This window comes from Phodopus roborovskii, unplaced genomic scaffold (genome assembly GCF_943737965.1).
Source record: "Phodopus roborovskii unplaced genomic scaffold, PHOROB, whole genome shotgun sequence".
NCBI lineage: Eukaryota > Metazoa > Chordata > Mammalia > Rodentia > Cricetidae > Phodopus > Phodopus roborovskii.
In genome coordinates this window covers 12,741,205-12,763,890 of record NW_026126418.1, presented here as the reverse complement: position 1 = coordinate 12,763,890, position 22,686 = coordinate 12,741,205, and positions in this window count along the sequence as shown.

Below are 22,686 nucleotides of genomic sequence, written 5' to 3'. Positions count from 1 at the left end.
ACACCAGCTGTTTGGCTGAGGTCAGTGAGCTCCCACTTACTTGCTCAGGTCAGCTATTTCTGTGGGTTTCCCCAGCATGGTCTTGATCCCTTTGCTCATTGTATTTTTCTAACAATGTGTAACAGCCAAATCTTTCTCCCTCGTGAACACCTTATCTCTCCTATAAGAGAGACCTCAAGAGGCCAGTAGGGATGGCTCTCTGAAGTCCTGACTTAGGATAAGACAGTCAGTTGGCCAGTCCTGGGTGCACCCCAAAATACAGCTTGCTTTAATTGGATTTGGCCTTCTTTTCATCACAATTTTCAGGTCTAACACACCACAGAGCATAATAATCAGAAGTTGGTTGTGATTGCTTTTCATCAAAACCAGCTCCCCACTTCCCATAGTCCCTTAAAACACTCTTCAGATACATGGTTATAACATAATGTGCAAGACTTTGTAGTTTAAAAATCAAGAAGAAAGCACTCTAGCAAGTTATAAGTGCAAAGCTGTTGTATTCTTCCTTAATTTTTCTTTTGATGCATGTAATCCTGGTTTTGCATTAACTATGAGAACATTTGTTTTGTGGGATTATGGAAATTTCACAGTATGCCTTTGATTGTTTGTACCTGATTTTGCATTTTCTTTCTACTGCAATGGTGGAAATGCAGCACAATAGCAATTTAAATCTTACTCCTTTGTCTACCAGCACCACTTTAGGATTTACTGATGGGTGAGAAAGGGCAGGCTGGAAGAGGGGTTTTGTGCCACTTACTTTTCCTTTATCATGTGCATATCAGCAGTCTCAGACTGCTGTCACAAAATACCAGACTCAGTAGCTTCAGTCTTAGAAATGGAGGGCTTATCCTGTGCTTCCCATGCCTTATGGGACCCTAGAGTTCTCTGCTTGTGGGCCATTGAGGACATCATGTGGAAAGGTGTGGCAGTGAACCACAGATACATATATTGTGCCTATCTCCTCTGCTCTCTAATTACCTCCTTGAAATTTACTTATGAACTATAAATTCAAACACATTGTTTAAACATTTAATAAAGGGATAGCAGAGCATGAAATCAGACATGGGGACCTTTAGAGGTCCCATTGTAAGAATGAAATATTTATTTATTTATTTATTTATTTACTTACTTACTTATTTGTCAGACACTATAAAACTTTTGTTTAGTACAAGTAATTCAAATCTTTTTATCTCACCCACCATGTAAGATATTACACAAATCTTTTGTTATGTTCCTCACCTTGTAAAGCGTTTTACTTATGCAAAGACCTCATCTACACCCCCATGCATTTCAGGAACTTGAAGTTCTAGAGTGGCTGACATCTTCCCCCTTTCCTTCATTTCTTTTGTGTCAGTTTTTTAAAAGTAACCAACAAATTGCAAAATGTGAAAGTCCAACCGTAGTCTCTCTCTCTCTCTCTCTCTCTCTCTCTCTCTCTCTCTGTATGCGTGTGTGTGTGTGTGTGTGTGTGTGTGTGTGTGTATGTGTGTGTGTAGGGGGGTGGTACACTCATCACCTGCCAGAATTAAACTAAAGGCACAGAGCACGTCCTACCTTGGCATGATTGCTCTTCTGTTCTAGGAGTGGCACACTTCTAATCACAAGTACATCTTTGACTTGTCAAGCCCCTTTAGTTGGAATACTACTCTCTTTTTCATAATCCCAAAACTTACTTTTAACACCACAAAGCCAGTCCTACTCAGTCAAACTCAATGAAGCCAGATTTTAGGTTCTGATGCTTGCTGTGTTATATTTGGCAAAAAAATTAAAAATTTCTCAGGGCTGGTGAAATGAGCCTGTAGTAAATGTGTTTGCAGTGTAAGTCTGACCATCTGAGTTCTATTCCCAGAATCCAGATCTTTCTTAGGAAATGGGCAAATCTGAAGTGAGCAGGTCAGTCTGTGTGATGGCCTCACAAGGTACTCATGAAATCAGCACTTTTCCAAAGTCACTTCTCACCAGGTTTCTATAGCTTTTGATCTCCTGATGGTAAGGGGATTTCTGCTTTTCTACACAGAAAGCCTACATGATTGGCAGGAAGAATGAGAAGATAAATGCTCAAAACGCCAGCCATTGCAGAAGAGCTTGACTTTATGTTACTTTTTATCTTTGGAAGCTTCAATCATTAATATCTGTTTGCTTCTCACTGGTTGGAGATTCTGTTACTTGGCCTTATTTCACTCATGAGAGCCTAGGGGTTTTGGTATTTTTATCAAAGGTAAACAAAATTAGTGTGATTGACAAAGAAGGGTGGACTAGATGATGGGAAGGACACAATTTGGACCTATCTTTTAAAACTATCCTCCAAACCAGGCAGCATAATGTTCATATGTCTGTGGATCAGAAATATAGACAGTGTACAGTAGCTCTGAAGTGTGGCTACACTGTCTAGGCACTCAGAATTCCGGGACTAATTTAAGCAGTTGGAAGACAGATGTAAGGAATACAGTTTTTCTGCCCGCCGCCTGCTCTTGTTCCGCCACCAAGCCAGCCCCCACCTGCTCTTGTTCTGCCACCAAGCCAGCCCCAAATAACACACAGAGACTCTGTATTTGATACAATGCTGTTGGCCTGGTTACTTGTTTCTTATCGGCTAGCTCTGCCTTAATTATTAACCCATTTCTGCTGATCTATATATTTCTCTTACCGGGGAGCCAGCGGCATACAGCTCTCTCCAGACTCTCCATCTTGACTCCTCCTTCTTACTTCCTATTTCCTCCTTGTCTCCTAGTCCCTCCTATCTTCCTTTCCTATTGGCCAACAGTGCTTTATTATTAACCAGTGTGAGAAACATATACAGAATGACATCTCCCATCAGACAGACTTCAATGAAGTTCCCATCTTGGATAGACTAACTCAAAGTTGTCTCATTGAGGACTGTCAGCTGCATAGAGTGTGCCCTCTCCATGTGGCTTGGGCTTCTCTCAGCATTGGAACTGGGTTCTGAGAGAAAATATTCGATAAAACATGACCAAAAACTCCATGGTCTTTTCTGACATGGCCTGTGAGTTCATCATGTATGTTTTCATGTGTAGATAAGTCATTAAGACTAAACAGGCTTCAAGAGAAGGAGACCTTTCCCCCTTGATGAGCATGTGGCAAGGTATAGGACATGCTTTAGAAAGACAGGTTGAACAGTACTGTGCAGCCACTTGCCACAGCTGGCTGTGTAGCTCAAGGATCAATGAGAGGTAATTATAAAGATATTATTTTCTGTCATGATTTTCTGATCTAATGAGAAGCAGAGCTAGGATGAGTTCTTTTTTTTTTTTTTTTGTCATTGTTGCCATTTTTTTTAACCACCCAAGGATCTAACTATTCATTAGATTCTTTTCCCCATTTGTTCCTTACATAATGTAAATATTATATGTGACAATAATTAGGCAATAGTCATTGTTTTGGTGTGTACAGTCTTATGGAATTTAGTATTTTGTTAGATTTTTGTTATCACTACCACAAACAAGGTTTAGAAATATCCTAATACACCCTCAAATTCTCCCATGCTTCTCTTCTACTCAGCCCGCTGTCCTACTTTTAACCCCTGTCAACCCCCTGCTTCTAGGAAAAGATTGCTTTGTAGAGCAATGTTCAAAATATGCCAGTCATATGCCAGGGCAATACTCAAGGTGAGGCCAATTGAAAAAACTGGAAGTGAGAGATTTGTTTTTTCTCATTGTTATTCCATCTGTTTATTTATTTATTTATTTTTGTTTAAGTGCATATTTGTATTTTAGCATGCACATACAATTTGTAAAGGTGTAAATTGGGAGGATTGTTCAAAAATGGGTTACTGGGAAAGATAAATAATCACAAAATTCTTGTAGGTTACAGACTTAGATTAGCACCCAAAGCAATTTCCTCTGGGGTGAAAGTGGCAGTATTGTTTAAACCCAGCTTTTTCCTCAGCAGACAGAATAATGTGAAGGGTGAGGAGGAATAGGAAAAAAAATGTAGTTTTCAGAGTTGGAGTTCTGATTACCAAAGGAGATTGTAAAGATTCTGAAATTACTTTCTCAAAATTTTTGCCTGTTCAGATAGCTTATGGGCTCCATGGAAACTGGGACCATTTCTCAAATCCATCCAAATTCATGCCTGGCATAGTGGCAGAGTCTGTGGATATAGACATGGACAAGGCAATTGGTGTCTTGTTCTACTGTGTTTTCTGGGGCAGGATATAAACAGCAATCAAATAAACTAATAGCTGAAAAATTCAGATAGCTCTAAGTTCCATGGAGAAGTAGAAAGGGTCATAAGACATATGGATGTGATATGATTGGTTTTCTAGAAGGTTTTTATGAGAAAGTCATGTTTGAAATGACACCTGAATGGTAATACAGGCTCAGCTACTTGACAATAAAACATATTTGGGAATTTGATAACAGATGGGAGTAATTAAAGTTATTTTTGTTTGTCTGTTTTATTGATTATTTTTGAAAGAATATGCAAGCCTTAGAGTGTTTAGAAATTTTAAAAGGTAGTGATTTTAGTGGCTCTATCATTGGAGACTGGAGCATAGCTTGTATCTGGGAAGGTACCAATTTGACAACTAGGAATTATTGCATGGTTTGTGCTCATCTGAGTCATAATCATCATGTGGGGCAGTAAGGCAGATAAATCAGTCCCCTGATAGTTTTCTCTTCATGTGAGAGCACTATCTCCTGGGATGGTAGCTTGGGACCTGAAGGAAAGCCATGCAAAAAGAAAACTAAAAATTCAAAAGATTTCCCCTCCTCTGGAAATCAGTTCCACAAAAGAGAAAGAGGATGGAGAAGGAGCAGGTAGAGAAAGTCTGTACCCCATGACAAGAATCTGACACATGGGAATGAAGAGGGGGAAGGAGGGAAGATTGTACTGGAAGACTCACAGATTTCAGCGCAGCTCCAGGAAGACAAGGGGAGACACAGATGATTATCTGTTAGAGGAGTTCTGTTCTCAGGGCAAGTTGTCTAGCTTCAGAGGTATCATTGTGCCTAGATTACACATGCCCTTGGTCAGAATGCTATAGCAACTCACAAAGGCATTGCCAGTTCACTATAGCAGGTTCATCTAGAGATGAAGGAAGAAGAGTACATTTTTTTTTCTCTCCAATACTCCTTTTCCTTGACCAGTATCTCATATGCTAGCTTACATTCATACACAGAATGCCACCCTCAGGCCTATGCCTTCCTATGCCTTCTTCAAATTAATTTAATGAGCTATTTAGAAAACGAGCATGGTACAGTTTTCTTTCTGTTGATACACAAGGAATATCAATCACCTAGGTAAAATTGATGGCCACTAACTTTTTACTTAATTAATATGTATAATTTTTTAAATGTGTGTATGTGTGTGTGTTGAGTCTATTTGACTTTGAACTCAGATATGCAAATAATGCATACTGACTGATGCAAATGGCTTGAAGGGCCAAAGATGGTAAAACATTACTGGTGATGTTGGAACATGGAGATGAAGGCCCTTGGGATAACCTGCAATTTTTGCAGAATCATGTACAGAAGAACTTACCGTTACATACTTCGGAGTTAATTACGCAGATTGGGAATAAAATGAGGGCTCAGGTTAGTGCTCAGCTCTTGCAGCTGGGTCGAGCTTGTGATTATGATGATGGATGGCATGGACTTCATTCCCCTCTCCCTAGAAGCCATCTCCCATCCTGAGATAACATGAGTGTGCTGCCCTATATTGGATCCATAAAGTTCTTTCTGCTGCAAATGCCGCTTAAAGTTTCTGCCTACTCGAGTTACACCTCCAGTTTCTGATGACTCTGGTTTGACTTTCTGTTTGTCCCTCCCCACCCCTAAATCAATAGCTAAGTTATTATTTATTCTTTTCTCTTTCTCTAGATGCCATTAGTGATTCTCTGAAGCAAGACACACTTGACCCAGTGGTGACCACAAGTCTCCAACCAGTTTTCTGACCTTGTTTAGGAAATGTATGGATTTTTCAAATTGTGCGATAAGTCACCAGGTGGCACTGGGAGAGAAAAGAGAAGAGTAGAAAATAAATTGAGTTGAAACTGTTGCAAAACAAATGCCATGTTAACTTAGAAAGTCAATATGTAGAAGTTGTCCGATTCTTCAGTAATTAAACTTTAAAGAGAGGCTTGTCTGGTTCCAAGTAAACAAATGTAATGATCTTTTGGATTTTTAGTTTGAGTGCATCATTAAGTCTTGGGCTAGAAAATTTGATTTCCATTTCATTCATTTTCTTGGGTTGGGAAAAACGAGAATGATATAGGGTAAAATAAATTATTATTTGGAGTATTAAGGGAGGGGTATCCTCTACTCTCTTCCTACTTAAACCTTCCACTCCCAGTATCCCCATCAGTTTTTATATTAACTATGATTTGTTACTGACCCTTTCAGTGACTTTCTTTTGAAATGACACTAAGAAAAAGGAACCATGGAACATGAACTGTGTAACAACAGAGACTCCAACGTTTATTTCATTTAGCAGATGGTGAGGCACAGTGTGAAGATAGAGCAGTAAGAACACAGCTACAAAGGCTCAGCCAGGACTTGTGTCAGTAATGATCTCTCTGACTCTGTACACAGCTTCGATGCCAGGGTCCTTCCCCAGGAACTGGGATTTTCTAGGCTTTGTAGGCTTTCTCAAAGGCTAACTGTGCCTTTTAGACACTTAGGCAACATGGCTGGTCCTGTTGGGCTTTTGAGCTAGACATAGGTTCCATGTTACTACATGCCTTGCAGTCCAAGCTCTCTAGACCTCCTAGCACTGCTCTAGTTAGGATTAAGCAGAGTAAGCTGGTAAATTAATGTTTGTTTCTATTTTGGGAATGTTCCTCTGGATGTTCTCACTTGGTCATTCTTGGATGGTGATAATCATGGGTCAATTGACATCTGAAAGGTTCCATCTGCATTTTTCGCTTTAAAATAATAATATTTTCTTCATATCTACCACCAACAATAAGGTCTACATGGCATATACAGGGATGGAAAAAATCAGATTAACTAAGTCCAACTCAATAAAGATCAAAACAACTGAATACACACACACACACACACACACACACACACACACACACACACACACACACAGCAACAGCTCAATGAGAAGCAGAGAGGGACATCAGGCTAGTACTGGATGGTCACTGCCCTCTACCTTGTGAGGAAGAGAATGGCTGTCACCATAATTATGTCACAGCCCTCAGAGTTTAAAATATTTCTCACATACATAACTTCTCAAATCTGTTTCATTACCCTCACATGGCAAACACATTCATCCTAGCCCTTAGGCCATTAAAAGAATCAAATTAAATAGTGGCTGTTTAAAGGTTGAAAGCACGGGGCTGGGAAGACAGCTTAGTTAAAGATAATAGTGTACAAGTGTGAGCAGCTGAGTTTGAATCCTGGGAACCCATATAAAAAGTTTGACATGATAATGTGTGTCTATAACCACAGCATTGAGGAACAGAGATACATGGATCCTTGAGCTTGCTGGCCATCCTTCCTAGTAGAAATGACAAGCTCCCAGAATAGTGAGAGACCCTGTCTCTCAATAAGGCAGGCAACATAGAAGAAGGAACCTGAGACTCTCTTCTGACCTCTGTATTTGCAAATGGGAAAGTACATACAACACACACATACAGCTTGAAAATGCTATAAGCATGCTAGATGTTTATATTTTAGGAACTCTGTTTATATTAGAATGCAGGATTCTGGGGTATTTTAGTTTCCTTTTCACAGCTTTTGAGAAAGTTAGGAATAGCAATAGTTTGTAGAGAAGAAAACACACTCTCTCAAACAAAAAGGAAGTCAGCACCAGTATATAACATTCTTTTTGGAAAAACAATAAAAAATATGGCATGTAGTGTTATTCCTGGCATATTGTAGGTCTTCTACACTTTGCGAATCTACCCAATGGCTAGAGGAAAAGAAATGTGGGGATGGGCTTTGAGAAGAGTTAACCCTTAAGTCCAAGCATAGAGATGTAGTTATCCCCCCTTTTCCCCATATGAGGTGGCTGTGAGGTATCTTAATATCTGGGATATCTTCAGCAATAGGATCTTATCTTTCTGTTCTTATGGTTACACAAGAGCCATTGTTTAGCTAGTATTGTTTGTAGCCCTCTAAGTCCTCCCTGACCAACTTTGCTTAAGGAAGTTATCCCACACTTGATACTGGGTTGTGTTTACTAACTCATAGCTTCAAGGAGGAGCTTTTACCATCCTTTCAGGGTATCTTTTAGATTGTAGGTTTCAATATGGATATTTTTTTTTTACCATATCTTTTGTCTTGTTTAGTCTTCTTCTCTTCTATTTATCTCTTTATCTCCCTACTTAAAGCTTTCTACCCCATGTGTTCCCCTCACTTCTTTTATATTACCTATGATCTACTATCCACCTAGAATTCTGTCCTCAACATGAACTTTTGGATTAGACTTGAGGAAAGGGGCAATTTTGTGCCCATTGTGGTCACACCAAACTTTAGTAGGTGATCTCAATAGAATGACCATGCATGAAGGTAGGGTAATAATGAATTCACTAGACCCAAGATAAATGATAAATTGGTGTTTTATTGGGGAACAGCTTACATAGACAACAATAAAGAACAGCCCCCCTGCTGCAGAAAATGCAGTCTCTGCCCTTCTGATCTGACCCATGACCCAAGAGAGATAGCAGCCATCCCATGCTTCCCCACCTTCAGATTCTGTATGCACTTGAAGTCATGCCAACCACTAACATAAATTCACTGGCAGAGAGATGCTACTACACATGCAAATGGCCCTGATTAAATCAAGTAGTTCATGCAATAAAGCCAGAAGTCATGATACTGGGAAAGGGACAGGTAGGGGGAGGGGGAAGCTGGTTAGAGTGGGAGGAGATGAGAGAGGGAAGGAGGAAGAGAGGACACGTATGAAATTGTCAAAGAACTAACTGATGGGAGATGTCATTCTGTATATGTTTCTCATACTGGTTACTGAATAAAGCACTGTTGGCCAATAGGAAAGGAAGATAGGCGGGACTAGGAGACAAGGAGGAAAGAGGAAGTAGATAGGAGGAGTCAACATGGAGAGAACAGGGAGACCAGATGCCTGCCTCACTCCCTGGTAAGGAGACCATGTGGAAATACATAGAAATGGGTTAATACTTAAGACAGAACTAGCCTATAAGAAACAAATAATGGGCCAACAGCATTATATCAAATACAGAGTCTATGTGTGCTATTTGGGGCTGGCACGGCAGCAGGACAAGACCAACAGTGGCAGGCGAAAAAACCGTACACCTTACAACTAACAGAAAGTAGAAAAGAAATGCCTGAGGATGGTTAGCATGAATTCTTATAAATACAGCTCAACGATTTCCTGAAATTATGGACAATAGGAACCTTCAGGGGAAATAACTCTAGGTTATTTGTCCTTTTTCTAAAAAAAATATTTTAATGATTTATTTTTTATTTTAAGTGCATTGGTGTTTTGCCAGCATGTGTGTTTGTATGAGGGTACTGGACAGGTGTGATCTGCCATGTAGGTGCATGGAATTGAGCCTCTGGAAGGTCCTCTGGAAGAGAAGCTAGTGTCTTAAGGGCTAAGTCATCCCTCCAGCTCCTATTTGTCCCTTTTGTAATACTTCCTTCCCAAGGGCTACTTCTCCAACCTTTGTTCCTATAGTATCATATTTCACTTTCCTGCTAATTCTTTAAAGGGAGCTTATAAATTCACTAGCCATTTCAACTTGCTTTTCATCATTTTTATCACTGAGCATAAAGAAATCAATCACTTTTACTATTTCCTGTTGCCTGAGTAATAATCAGGCTATGTCTTGGTCATTTACTTCAAGGGACAATATAGTGAAATCACCATGGATCACATCTATCCTCATCACTCCAAAGCCAACAGTATTTGCTTAAGTTTTAATAGACCAAATCCTATTAACCTATTTTTCTTGAGACCAACAGCTATTATTGGGAATCTAAGGAATAGAATCTAAGGAATCTATTTCTCAATAATGGGTCTAAAGTTTCAGTTTGTCTCTGGGAAATGACTCATGGCTTTCCAATTGAATCTTATCTTATAAACTTTTAAGAATACATTCCTAGCTGTTGAATAATGATGAAAAGCATGCTAATTGTCAGTCTTTTCTACATTTTCTTATTTGGGAAGAGGGAGGCAGGAAAGTTTTTATACTTTGTAGCCATGAACTTCCATCTTTGGACTTCTTTCAGCCCAAACGTAGTGAGTTTTAGCGCCTTTTGTATGCAAAGTGTGAAGTTAAGGGGTGAGAGTACAAGAGAACTTGGCATATGTAATATCTCTCTTTTTCTACTCGGGAAGCACTCAGAGTTTCTAGCATGGTACTATATTTCTCAAAAGACTGGTGTTAAAATTTGGCGGCTTCATCAATACCTTTATATGCTTTATCTTGACAGAACAGTGCTGACTGTATGTGTGTGTGGTCTCACGATCTAGTTACTAAATCCAGAGACATGCTATGAACAATCCAAGATTCATATACAATGTGGCGAGTATTATTAGACAGGTGTATGTATACACATATACACAGACCATTGACAGCACAGAACAAAGAGCTTCATAATGGAAAAAGTAATACTTGATCTTGGTTGTAAGAGGTAAGAGAGTTTTCCAGGTAAAGGTATTCAGAGAATTAGCCTTCTTAATCTCTCCCTTACACTATAGAAACCTTTCCTTTATGCTAGTCACATTCTATTCAATGTCATGGCCATTTACTTGTGTACACTGCTTTTGTCAGGAATCACATTTCTACTTAAACGACTTATCCTATAAACTGAAATTAGAGCAAAGGGGAAACACCTTACAAACTCTCCCAGCCAATCTGATGCATGACATTCTCAGATTCATGATTACTTGTTGAGAAAAAGGTCATTCAAATGTTGATTAGCATGAGAAAAAGCAGGCTGAAAAATGGAGACATTTGTCATCCAGCAGCGCGAGTTTGCTACCAAATGTATGTGTTGCACCTCTGCTATGGCTGCAGTGTTTTCAGCTAAGTATGTTTGTCTTTGTATGTATGTCTGTTAAGCATATCAGTAACTCAAAGGAGTGAAATATACATTTGATGATAATTATTTCTCCTTATGTGTAAATGAAGCATGTTTAAGGCATTCATGTCATGTGTGGGTTTATTGCATGCATGTATGTAACACTTATACTGGGATATAATAGGGAAGAGGTAGCTTAGGCTACAGTGTTATGTGTCCTGTCTACTGTTGAAGTGAGACTTGCATATTATAGGCCTCAGTTGGACTTTGTAGTATAGTTTAATATATTATTTAATATATAATGATAATGTGTAATTTGCTATGTGGTTTGTGATATTTGGTTGCTTGTATCTCATTATAAAAGCATTTTTCTTTCTTTTAAAATTATATTGTATTGTTGATCTGGGAATCCACAGAGGTTACATGCTTGACCATGTCTATCATTGTCTAATTTTCTTTTTAGGAATGTCTAGAAATGAGTTTCACTTCCTATTTTTGTGCTTTGCCTCAATTTATAACAATCTAAATATAGTCTTGTGTTTGGTCTCTGTGTCTATACATATATTGTTATGAACTTCATATTCTGTCACTTCCTGAATATATTTGAGTGAATTAGTGGAGTAAAGAAAAAGTGTTTAAAAATGAGTAATAAAAACAGATTTAGGGCAGATTTATGAATCCCATTAAATGCAGATAATCATATATATACCTCAGAGCAATTTTGTGCAGATTGAGACAATTTTAATAATATATCTTCTTAGCATTTGATACATTATGGATGATCAATACTTTTCAACTATTTTGATGTTTAGTATATTACAGTTGTCCCATTTTCTGGCATCAACAGTTAGATCATGATTCATAAAACATTACAAAACAGAGGTGCTGAATATAGTACTAGTGACCAATGAGGATGGTTATGACAAAGTGGTAGCTGTCCTTATTCTATGAACATCTCTAATTTGGTAAATATACCATTTCTAAATTCATCGACTTGAACACTTGTAGTTTCTGTGTTATATTATTGTTGGCTTGAATTTGTAAAACCAAACCAAAAATACCTCCTAAATTATCCTAAGAAATTGATATATATGTCAAGTGGGTACTAATACATTGACTGTGACCTCAGCTCTTAACTTTAAGGAAAGCTAGATGTCAGTAAACTGTCTTAACAATGAACACTTTTCACCTTCAAACCACAGACTCATATGTCAAGTTGCCTCTTTAGCCCTTTTATTTTTAGGGACATACTGACCCCAGACTTTTAAATCATGATGCATATATTTATTTTTCAGATTCTTATTTCCCAACATCACCATAATAACCTGCTTGAGGGGGAGTAGCAGCTTTACATGGATAATGAAAAGGGCTGGGGACATGGCCCAGTGAGTAAAGACATTTTTGCTGAGCCTGTGAACCTGAATTCAATCCAGAGGACCCACATGTGGAAGGATATAACTGACCTCCTCAGTTGTAGGTCATAGTTGTACTATGACCTTCATATGAATGCTATGGTATACATGAGAACATCACATGCACACACATGCACATGCATATACACACACACACACATTCTCATGCACACACAAGAGAAATATAACAAAACATTAATGCGGTTATTGGATTCATTTGTGTATTTGTGGAACATTTTTCCTACTGGAAACCATAAGAATGAGTGACTGTGAGTGTTTGGCCATTGCTGAGACGTATATATCAGCTACTTCCCCCAAGGGTCAGGAAATACTGCAGAAGAGGAGGAAGAAAGAAATTAAGAGGCAGAAGATGGAGAGGAGAGCTGTGAAATACCAACTTCTGGATAGGACCTGCCTGTTCCACTCATAAACTCACAGCAGCTGTGATTACTTACACAAAACAAAGCCAGCCAAAAGTCAAGCATAGATGGGAGATGGCTCATGATGCCCTAGGTGAGGAGGAATTGGCAGTTGATGGTTGCGAGGAAAGGGAAAGTCACTTTTTCATAGGGGTGTGGCCACTGGTAGGTTGTCCATGAGTAGAAACACTCATCATTGTGCATAAGGGCAGAACTGATTGTACATAGGATATTTTTTAAAAGAGAGATAAAAGAACATTAAGTTTGGAGAGGGAATGTTGATAAAGAGTCTGGGGAGAGTTGGAGTGGAGAAGGGGAGTGGATATGATCAAATTACAATGTATGTATATTTGACATTCCTCAAGAACAAATAAAAATGTCAAAGGAAATAAGTACACAACAGAAAAAAGAAAGAAAGAAAGAAAAAAAAATTCCCTAAATTTAAACTTTGCTTTCAGTTTTAGAAATGTGCTAGAATTTTTAGAATGTAACATTTCTCATCTTTCCCTGGCTTTTTAAAAAATATGCTTAGTGTTAGATTGTCCTCCTTAATATCAGATGATTTTTTTACTTCTCCTTTTGAGGACTTCATCTCTGAAAAGGTAAAGAAAACACAAATTTTAGATTCTCCTTTTTTCCCTGGCCAAGGTACTGAAGTGACAGGTGACTTGAGAATATTAACCACGTTGTTTACATCACAGGGGTGAAAAAAATTATATTATGAGGCATTTTTCCAAGCACTTCTCCAGGGATGTGTTGCCAATATTCTAGACACAAGGTGGGTGATTCTGTACGGTAATAGAGAAGCCCACAGAAGCAAACATACTGGCACTGGAGTCATGTATTAACCCTTTGATAAAGAACTCATGGGCCTGGAAAGATGGCTCAGTGGTTAAAGTGAATGTTGCCCAAGTTTGAGGATCCCCAGCACCCACATATATGCTAGCTAGGTGTGGTAGTCCTCCTTTAACAGCATTCTGTAGATAGACACAGGATATCCTGGAATAACCTGGCATGATAGACTATCAAACTAGGTTCTATTGGAAGACTCAATGACTGTGGTAGAGAGTGGTGTCTCCACTGCTGAAACTACCAGAGTTCCAGGCAAACCAGGATGGTTGGTCCCCCTCTAGGACAAGCACAGATGGATGAAGGTGTATTTTCAGGGAGAGGGAGCAAGTGTTTATTTGACCTTGCTGATAGGGAATGACTGGAGCCTTTCAGCTCTTCTCTGGTCTTTGAATGAATGAGATTTGCCCACTTGTCCACCTGCCTAGATAATGGATTTGAAAGGAAACTTTTGCTGTGTAAAAAAGGAAATATTCTTCATTCACACTAGCCAATGAACATTAGGATTGGAATGAAAGGGTTTAAGGCAGTGATTATCACACAATGGCTGTGGCAGAGAGTTGCTTCTGAGCCTTTTCACTCTCCAACCTTTCTTATTCAGCTATGTTGTCCATTAGTACCCAGCTCGGGCCATGCCTGTATAGTGCATGACATGTGCACTTCACTTGATGAAGATATTGTTTCCTACCCAAACCACTCTTGCTGTCAGGGCTATAGTAAAACTCTTCATTTATTCACAGTCTTGAGACATAACCTCAAAACTGGGATTAGAGAAGGAAAAAAATGAATAAACTTCACACTCTTGGAGTTCATGACTAATTCTGGTCAAACTCTGGTTCACTTTCCTGAGCTTGTGTTGGATTGCATGTATGCCTCCATTGTGGAATGCATCATAAGAAACTGCCATTTACTTTATGTCTTTATGTGATTGTGAGTTTCTTGAAGATATGGAACAGGCTCTAGTATAGGTTGGTAGGAGCAGGGAGTAGTTAAGTAGTTAAGTAGTTAAAGTTGAATGCTAGAGATATTGAAATGTATCCTTACCTGGCATCATAAGTGGCTAAACATATACTTAAATAATATTGGCAGATAGTACTCTCTATAAGAGATATTTCTAGATCTGCTTTCCTTCTATTAATGACAAGAATGAGGATAGAACTCATTGTTTACATTTTGGAGTGACAGGAGGCCAGAAGCGGAAAACCAATGTACTGAGCAAGAGTCTGAATCTACAAAGAGATGAGGAATAAGAAATAATGGACCAACCATGGGATAATTTAATTTGAAGGAAATACAAATCAGTATAGTTCCACTTAAAATCATCACCCCCATTATGGACTAGGGGGAGATATAATTTTAAAATAAAGTGTTTGTTAAGGATCTAGTGGGAGCTTTAGTCAATAAGCTTAATATGAAGCAAAGTATATTATAGCTTTTACTCAATTTTGTGTATCATTTGTAGAAGTGAAAATAAGAGTGGGAAATCCCCATTGTATGTCTTACTTATGAGTCATGACTACATATCGGTTACAGTTCCATACATATATTTTTCCTTATTATTATTTTTTTTCTTATTTTATATATTGATCCCAGTTGCCTCTCCCTCCCATCCTTCCATTTCCCCCCCAGCCCCCTCCTATCCCATTCCCCCACACACTCTCCAGGGAGGGTGAGGACTTTCAGGAGGGATCATCAAAATCTGTCAAATCATTTGGGGTGGGGCTTAAGGCCCTCCCTCATGTCTCTAGGCTAAGGGAGTATCCCTCCATGGGGAATGTGCTCCCAAAGTCCTTTTGTGCACCAGGGATACATCGTGGTTCCACTGTCAGAGGTCCCTTAGACAGCCCAGGCCTTCTAACTGAGACCCGCATTCAGGGGTGTCTGGGTGGGTCTTGTGCTGGTTTTCCAGCTGTCAGTTTGGGGTCTATGACCTCCCCCTTGTTCAGGTCAGCTGTCTCTGTGGGTTTCTGCAGCCTGGTCTCAACCCTTTTGCTCATCACTCCTCCTTCTCTGCAACTGGATTCCAGGAGTTCGGCTCAATGTTTAGCTGTGGTATCTATTTCTGTTTCCATTAGCTACTAGATTAGGGCTCTAGGATAGCAAATAATTTAGTTACCAATCTCATCAGGGAAGGGTATTTAAGGTAGCCTCTACATTATTGCTTAAATAGTCTCTGGACATTTCCCTAGTGCCAGATTTCTCTTCAAGCCTATAATGGCACCCTCTATTATGGTATCTCTCTTTTTTTTTTTTTGCTCTAGTCTATTTATCCTCTGACTCAATCTTCCTGGTCCTTCATGTTCTCCTCTCCCCTCTTCTTCTCCTCTTCTCTTTCTCCTAACTTCCTCTCCACTCACTGCCCCTCCCCAATACCAATATGCTCAGAAGATCTTGTCCCTTTTCCTTTCTGTGGTGGACCTTGTACATACATACATTTTTTTAAATGGATCATGATAGAGAATTTGGAACCATAGTTTAAAGTCAGAGTTGAGAAGAGAGTGGGGCTAGGTCACAGGAGAGATGTGTTTATGAGGGAGTCACTGCATACAGACTATATTAATAGACACTTCATGTTTTGTGGGGGAGAGGTTGCTATTCATTTAAAAAATGTAGAAATTAGGAATTTCTATCAAGTAAATGGAAGCTTTCTAATAGGCTCTGCTTTCCTTTGCTGAATTTGTGATTTGCATTGAGCATGAGATTCAGGTGAGTCCTGAAGCAGCTTCTAATTCAATGATGAGACCATCTTTCTATGTTATATTTGCTTCCTGGCTTAGTACTTTATGACACAGATGAACAGGAACAGCGTTTAGAAAAAGTGGAAATGATGGAGGGAAGTCTTTACTCAGAAAGGAGTTGCTAAGACTTCTTTTGTCCCCCACTTTGTATTCAGGGAGCATAAAAGGAAAAGGTCTAGGCTGATGGAGGACAATTCATCTTTAAAGGCAGGAGATAACTCTGGTGGATGTGGATGGCGAGTGAGCGTGATGATGCTTCTCTATATCCTGGGTTCTGTACCTGGAAAAACAACAGAGCTCAATCAATGAAAGTGTTTGAGGTGGGGGATGAATGATGTAGAAGTATGAGTTTGCTTTGAGAGAATAATGATGGTTTAGCATCACAGGCTGCGGCTGTGAGCCCAGCAGGTGAATCTGGGACGATTGATGGCTTCTGATATCCAGCAGTTGCCATTTTCTGATCTAGTACTGGAGCTAAGCAGGACTCAAAGCTGTAGACAGCTTCATTCACCTGGGCCCATCCTTCACCTAACAGCAAACCACTTTCCATCAGCAAAAGAATGTGAAAATCATTTGGCTTCACATGTTTGCAGCCTTGTATTCTGCTTTCTGTTCACATTAGCTTTAGTTTACGTTTTCTGTCTCCTTCTGTCTGAGCTATGGTGGTGCAGAAGGTACTTGACATTGCTGCACACAGGTGATATGTGAAATATGGATAACAGGACCTCCTTCATGAGCTGTGTAGTGTGAGGACCTCTGCAACAACCAAAGAAAAGTGTTCCCTGTCTTGTCTGGGATTGGGCAGGGGTTTACTGCTGCTTTGATTCATCAAGAGCAATTCCTTTCTCTATTATGGACAAACAGAACTTCTTCCAAGAATTAGAGAGGGCCACTAATAAAGCTCAACTGAGTATCAGAGGAAGGTACAATGAATCCCGATGTTAGACACAATCTGAAGCTGTACACTCAAAGTGTTGAATTTAACGTCCTATGTCTTCACATTGCAGAGGTACAGTCTCTGAACATGTATGGAGTTAAAAATATAGTGCTTTCTTCTTAGTGAATTAAAAGGGAAAAACATTTAATACATGTATCAAATATGAATTTTGTGTACTTTTTTTAATGAAGGTGCCAAGTGTCCTCTGCAGGCCGGAAATCTGAGTAGAATCCACGAGCCTCCAAGATGCATACCAAGTGAGTCACACATCGATTCTTTCATCTCAAGACTTGATAAAATATTGTGCTGCAGAGCACAGGATCTGGCATTCTGAGTGACTAGTAGGTCAGATGACAGAACATGGATGTATAGAAAACACATTTCTGGTCCATGCCCCTAGAATAGGTCCTGGTGCCACTGCCAATCCCCCCGCCAAACAGATCAAGTCACGTAACTGTCACCCACATTCAGAGGGTCCAGTTCAGTCCCATGCAGGTTCCTCAGTTTTCAGTTCATAGTTCTTGAGCTCCCACTAGATTGGGTCAGCTGTTTCTGTGGTTTTCCCCAACATGGTCTTGACCACTTTTATTCATAGGATCCCTCCTCCCTCTCTTCAGTTGAACTCCAAGAGCTTAACCCAATGCTTGGCCGTGAGTCACTGCATCTGCTTCCATCAGTTACTGGATGAAGCTTCTATGATGATAATTTGGGTAGTCACTAACCCAATTAAAGAGAAAGGCCCATTCTAACACCCTCCCCACTATTGCTAGGAGTCTTAGCTGGGTCATCCTTATGGATTCCTGAGAATTTCTCTAGCAACCAGGCTTCTCCCTAACCCCATAATGGCTCCCTCTATCAAGATATCTCTTTCATTACTCTCCTCCTCCATACATCCCCCAACTTGGTTTTCTTGATCTCTCATGTACCCATCTACCATTCCTTCCCTTCTACTCCTTCCTCCCCACAATTTAACCAGGAGATCTTAACATTTTCCCTTCCTGGGGCAAAAGAAAACAAAAAAGAAAGACAAAAGAAAACACATTTACCAGGCTCAGAAATGATAAATAGTTGAGGAGTTGGATATGTGTTTCATGCCTTGAATATTAAAATATGTACTTGTATCAAAACATCACATAACGATACATGCCACAAATATATGAACACACACACACCTCTCTCTCTCTCTCTCTATACATACATACATACATACATACATACATATCCAGAAGTGCATAGAAGAATGGTCCTCTTATTCTTTGGCTAAGTACCTAGTGGGTAGCCTGTTTGGAAGAGTAGGAGTCAGTGTTAACAAACTCAGGGACTGGAACCTGGTTTTGCTAAAGGAATTTGTAAATGGGAAGCCACAAGCACAGCAAAGAACTGTGGGCTTGACAAAAATGAAAATGAGTGTGTCTGAGAAGACTATGAAGCAGTTTCTCTATATTTCACTCAGTTTTGCCTCAGGGGGTTTGGATATAACAGTTCCTGAGGTTATCTTCAGAGGGGCTCAGATTTGAGAGGGAGGGTGTAGATGAGGACTACTTAAGTAGTCAATAAGTTTAGCAACAGGATGTTTGAGCCACACCAAGGGACACAGTTTTGTATAGTCATCTAATAGTCAAGACTTGTGAAAAAAGTCACCTATATTTTGAATAGGCTACTAGAAAGAACCAGAAAAATTAGTTATAACACACACACACACACACACACACACACACACACACACACACACACACACGACATCTAGTGCGAGGGCAAAGACTCATTTACATATGTGACATAAGCACAGCCACTGAATCAGTGTCTACAGCCCACTTTTGCCTCCCAACCTCAATCTTGGAGTATCTCCCCGGAGAAAGGGCATAGCCATGGCCATGCTTTCCTTCCCCCCATGGAAGCCAGGGCTACATTTCTGAGCTATTCTGGTCTTGCAGACAATGCAGGAGTCTTACCTTTTTGAAGTAATTAGTTCAGTCAAGAGACAGGCAATTGAACATATTTAACAAAGCAGCAGCAGCACACTCTTGAAAGCAAAGACAGTGAGCTGCCTTGAGGAAAGACAAGGAGCCTAGTGAATTCTGCACTGTGAATTGTAAGGATGTTTCTGGTGAATACTTAAATGAGTGGTGTATCCATGACATAATGTGACCCCCTTTCTGTCTCAAAGTATGGTGGGCATTATCTTTTATGGCATTTTGTTGCATAGTCTCCAGAAAAGTGAACCGGTGTCAAAGTCACAATGTAAGTGATATTATAATGGTATCAGGTTGAGGATGCAGAACCTCTGTTAGTGTTTATGTGAGGGTGTATACATGAGAATAACCTATCAGTAGCTTCAGTTGGCATTCTGACAACCCAGACACACAACTATCAAGGTTTAACTGCAGATTTCTTGTGCTACTAGGTATCTAAGTCCTTGTCTATGAGGATGATCTTCTTTCTGCAGTAGGTAGAGGCATTCTAGAAGCTGTCCTCATCAGCTTTCATTGTGAGTTAGAAACACTTGGGAAGAGGGACTTTGAGTTGTGGAATCACCTCCATTTGAATGGCCTGTAGGATGACTGTGGGACATTTTTTTTTTTTTTTTTGGTTGATAATTGGTGTAGGGAGCAAAGCACTAGGTGGGCCTTGGAAGCATAAGACAGATAGCTGAGCAAGTCAGTAAGCAACATTTCTCCAGGTTTCTGCTTTGATTTCCAGCCTTGGCTTCCTTTGATGATTGACTGTAAACAAACTAAATGGTTTCTCCCTCAAGTTGCTTTGGATCTGTGTTTTATCACAGCAGCAGAAAGCAAACTGCAACAGAAACCAACCTTACCTATAGCATAATCTGTTGCAGTTAGACAGAGACATTATAAGACATTATATTTAGAAAAATATGGAAAGCTAACCTTGCCTTGTGTATGTTACTCCTAGTAGGTTTCACAGGAGCCAGTGGGAGCTTACTGAAACTGGCTTTGCTGTTTTTCCAGACTCCTGTCATTCCTCTCTCCTGATCAGCTTGACTGTATCATACCTAGTGGAAAGCCCTTTCATTTCTCACCTCTAGTGTTCCCGACCTTGCCTTTCCCTTCAATGGTAACATTGGTTTTCATTGTTAACACGGGGGAAGGATAGCTATAAATAGTGAAGTTTTAAGTTGGACCAGACAATATTTTAACAGTTAAAATAATCACAATATTATAGAATCTGCAAAAACTTATTGCTAAGGACTATGAACAAAGTTTCAGCAAGTGAAAAACAAGTGACAGAATGTGTAACCACTTTCACAGGTGATGCAAAGAACAGGCATGGAAGCAGCTATCCTCTCTACCTTTATTGAAATGTACAAAACACGCTTCTAACCCCAACTAAACATGAGGTCTTTCCTTCTGGGCCTCTGATGATGAGATTTAGTCTCTCTCTCTCTCTCTCTCTCTCTCTCTCTCTCTCTCTCTCTCTCTCTCTCTCTCTCTCTCTCTCTCTCTCTCATACCACAACACATGGGGAGAGGTCAGAGGAAAAACCTGTAGGAGTTGATTTTCTCATTCTTTCATGTGGGTCCTGAGATCCAGTTTAGGTTTTTAGGCTTGGAGACAAATGCCTCTGTCTACTGGGCCATCTTGCCATCCCAGAAGCTGGTTTTCTCAGATATTTTGTTGCAGTGATGGACAGATAAACAATACATGTCACATTGAACAATAGTTTTGAAGTCTTTGCTCAACAAAGATGATAATAGGGAAGCATATTTTTGCTTTATTTTATTTACTTTTAAATTTCTTTTATTTTTTGAGATCATAATGTAATAACATCATTTCTTCCTTCTTTTTCATATATGTATGTATATATGTGTATTTATAAATGCATAAATATACAACCTGCTCCATCTGTATGTTTCTTCTAGAGAAACAGGCTGTGAATTGATTAATAATACCTTGCTATTTCCAATTTCAACATTCCTGCTGTTTATTTTCTTTAAATCCATAGTCTTTATTATTTCTTTATATTTTTTTGTCTTTTTGTATGCGTGTTCTTGCGTGTGTGGGAGGTAGGTGGGTGGTATAGGTATATATAAATATGTGTATGGTGGTCAGAGGAGAGCCTTGGATGTGGTTCCTCCTTAGGTGCTGTATACATTGTTTTATGAGATAGGCTCTCTCATTTGTGCCCAGGGCTCTCCAATTAACTAGGCCAGCAAACACAGGCATCCACTTGTCTCCACCTTCCCAGAACTGGGATTACAAACACCCACCACCACATCTGACTTTTTAATGTGTGTTCTAGGAATTGATTTCAGATCCCTGTCCTTGTGTAGTAAGCACTCTGCTGATAAAGCTGTCCCTGGAGCCTTTACTTTGTGAAGGGTGTTGGGTTTATTGTCACTGTTGTTGACATTATTATTACTTTGATGGTGGTGGTGGTGGTGGTGTGTGTGTATGTGTGAGAGAGAGAGAGGTAAAGAGAGAGAGAAAGAGAGAGAGACAGAAAGAGAAAGAGAGAGAGAGAAGAGAGGGAGAGAGAGAGAGAGAGAGAGAGAGAGAGAGAGAGAGAGGAAACTTGCATAACTGTTGGAGATCCTCTTGATTTTCTGTTTGACATGTTCTTCTTGTGCCAAGGTTCAGTCCCTAGGCTTGAGTTTATTTTTATTTTTCCATCTGTCTAATATTATCTTGTTGCTATGAGATCCTGGTGAGTATGGTTCATTATTTTTTGGTAGGAGGTTCCTGTTTAAATTGCTATTATGATGTGTTCAACTGACTTCACTGTGTTGGACAGTTTCCTTAATTTGACTATGATGTTTGTGAATATCGAGTATTTATGAGTTCATGCAATTTTGCTTTTTGACTTATAAAATTATAGCAGAAGGTCTCTAGGCTCAATATTTAAGTTACTGTTGATTGGCATTTTATCTTGCTTATTTATTAGTGCTATGATTGATGGTGAATCTGTAGTTTTATTTTTGTCCCCTGAAATAATTGTTTGATAATAATAAAATGTTCATTATCTTAGTTCTTAGGTTATCCTTTCCACTTTTCATGCCAACTCAGTAAAAACATTTTTTTAACTCTATTTTATTTATAATTTTAAAATTATTTCATATTTATATGAGAAATAATGGGTTTCATTAATATTTTCATGCTTGCATATCATGTACTTTGCGCTCATCCACTCAACCCATTCATTTCTATGGTTCCCCTCTCTCTTCTTTCTGTTACTGGTTTCTTTCAAACTATTCCCCTTCTGTGTCTATGTCTCTGACAGTGGTGATAGCCAACTTGATAGGAGTTACCTAGTAGACAAGCCTCCTGCAAACCAAGGATGCATTATTTTGGTTTAGTTAACTGATATAGGAAGATCCACCCTAAAGGAAAGATCCAG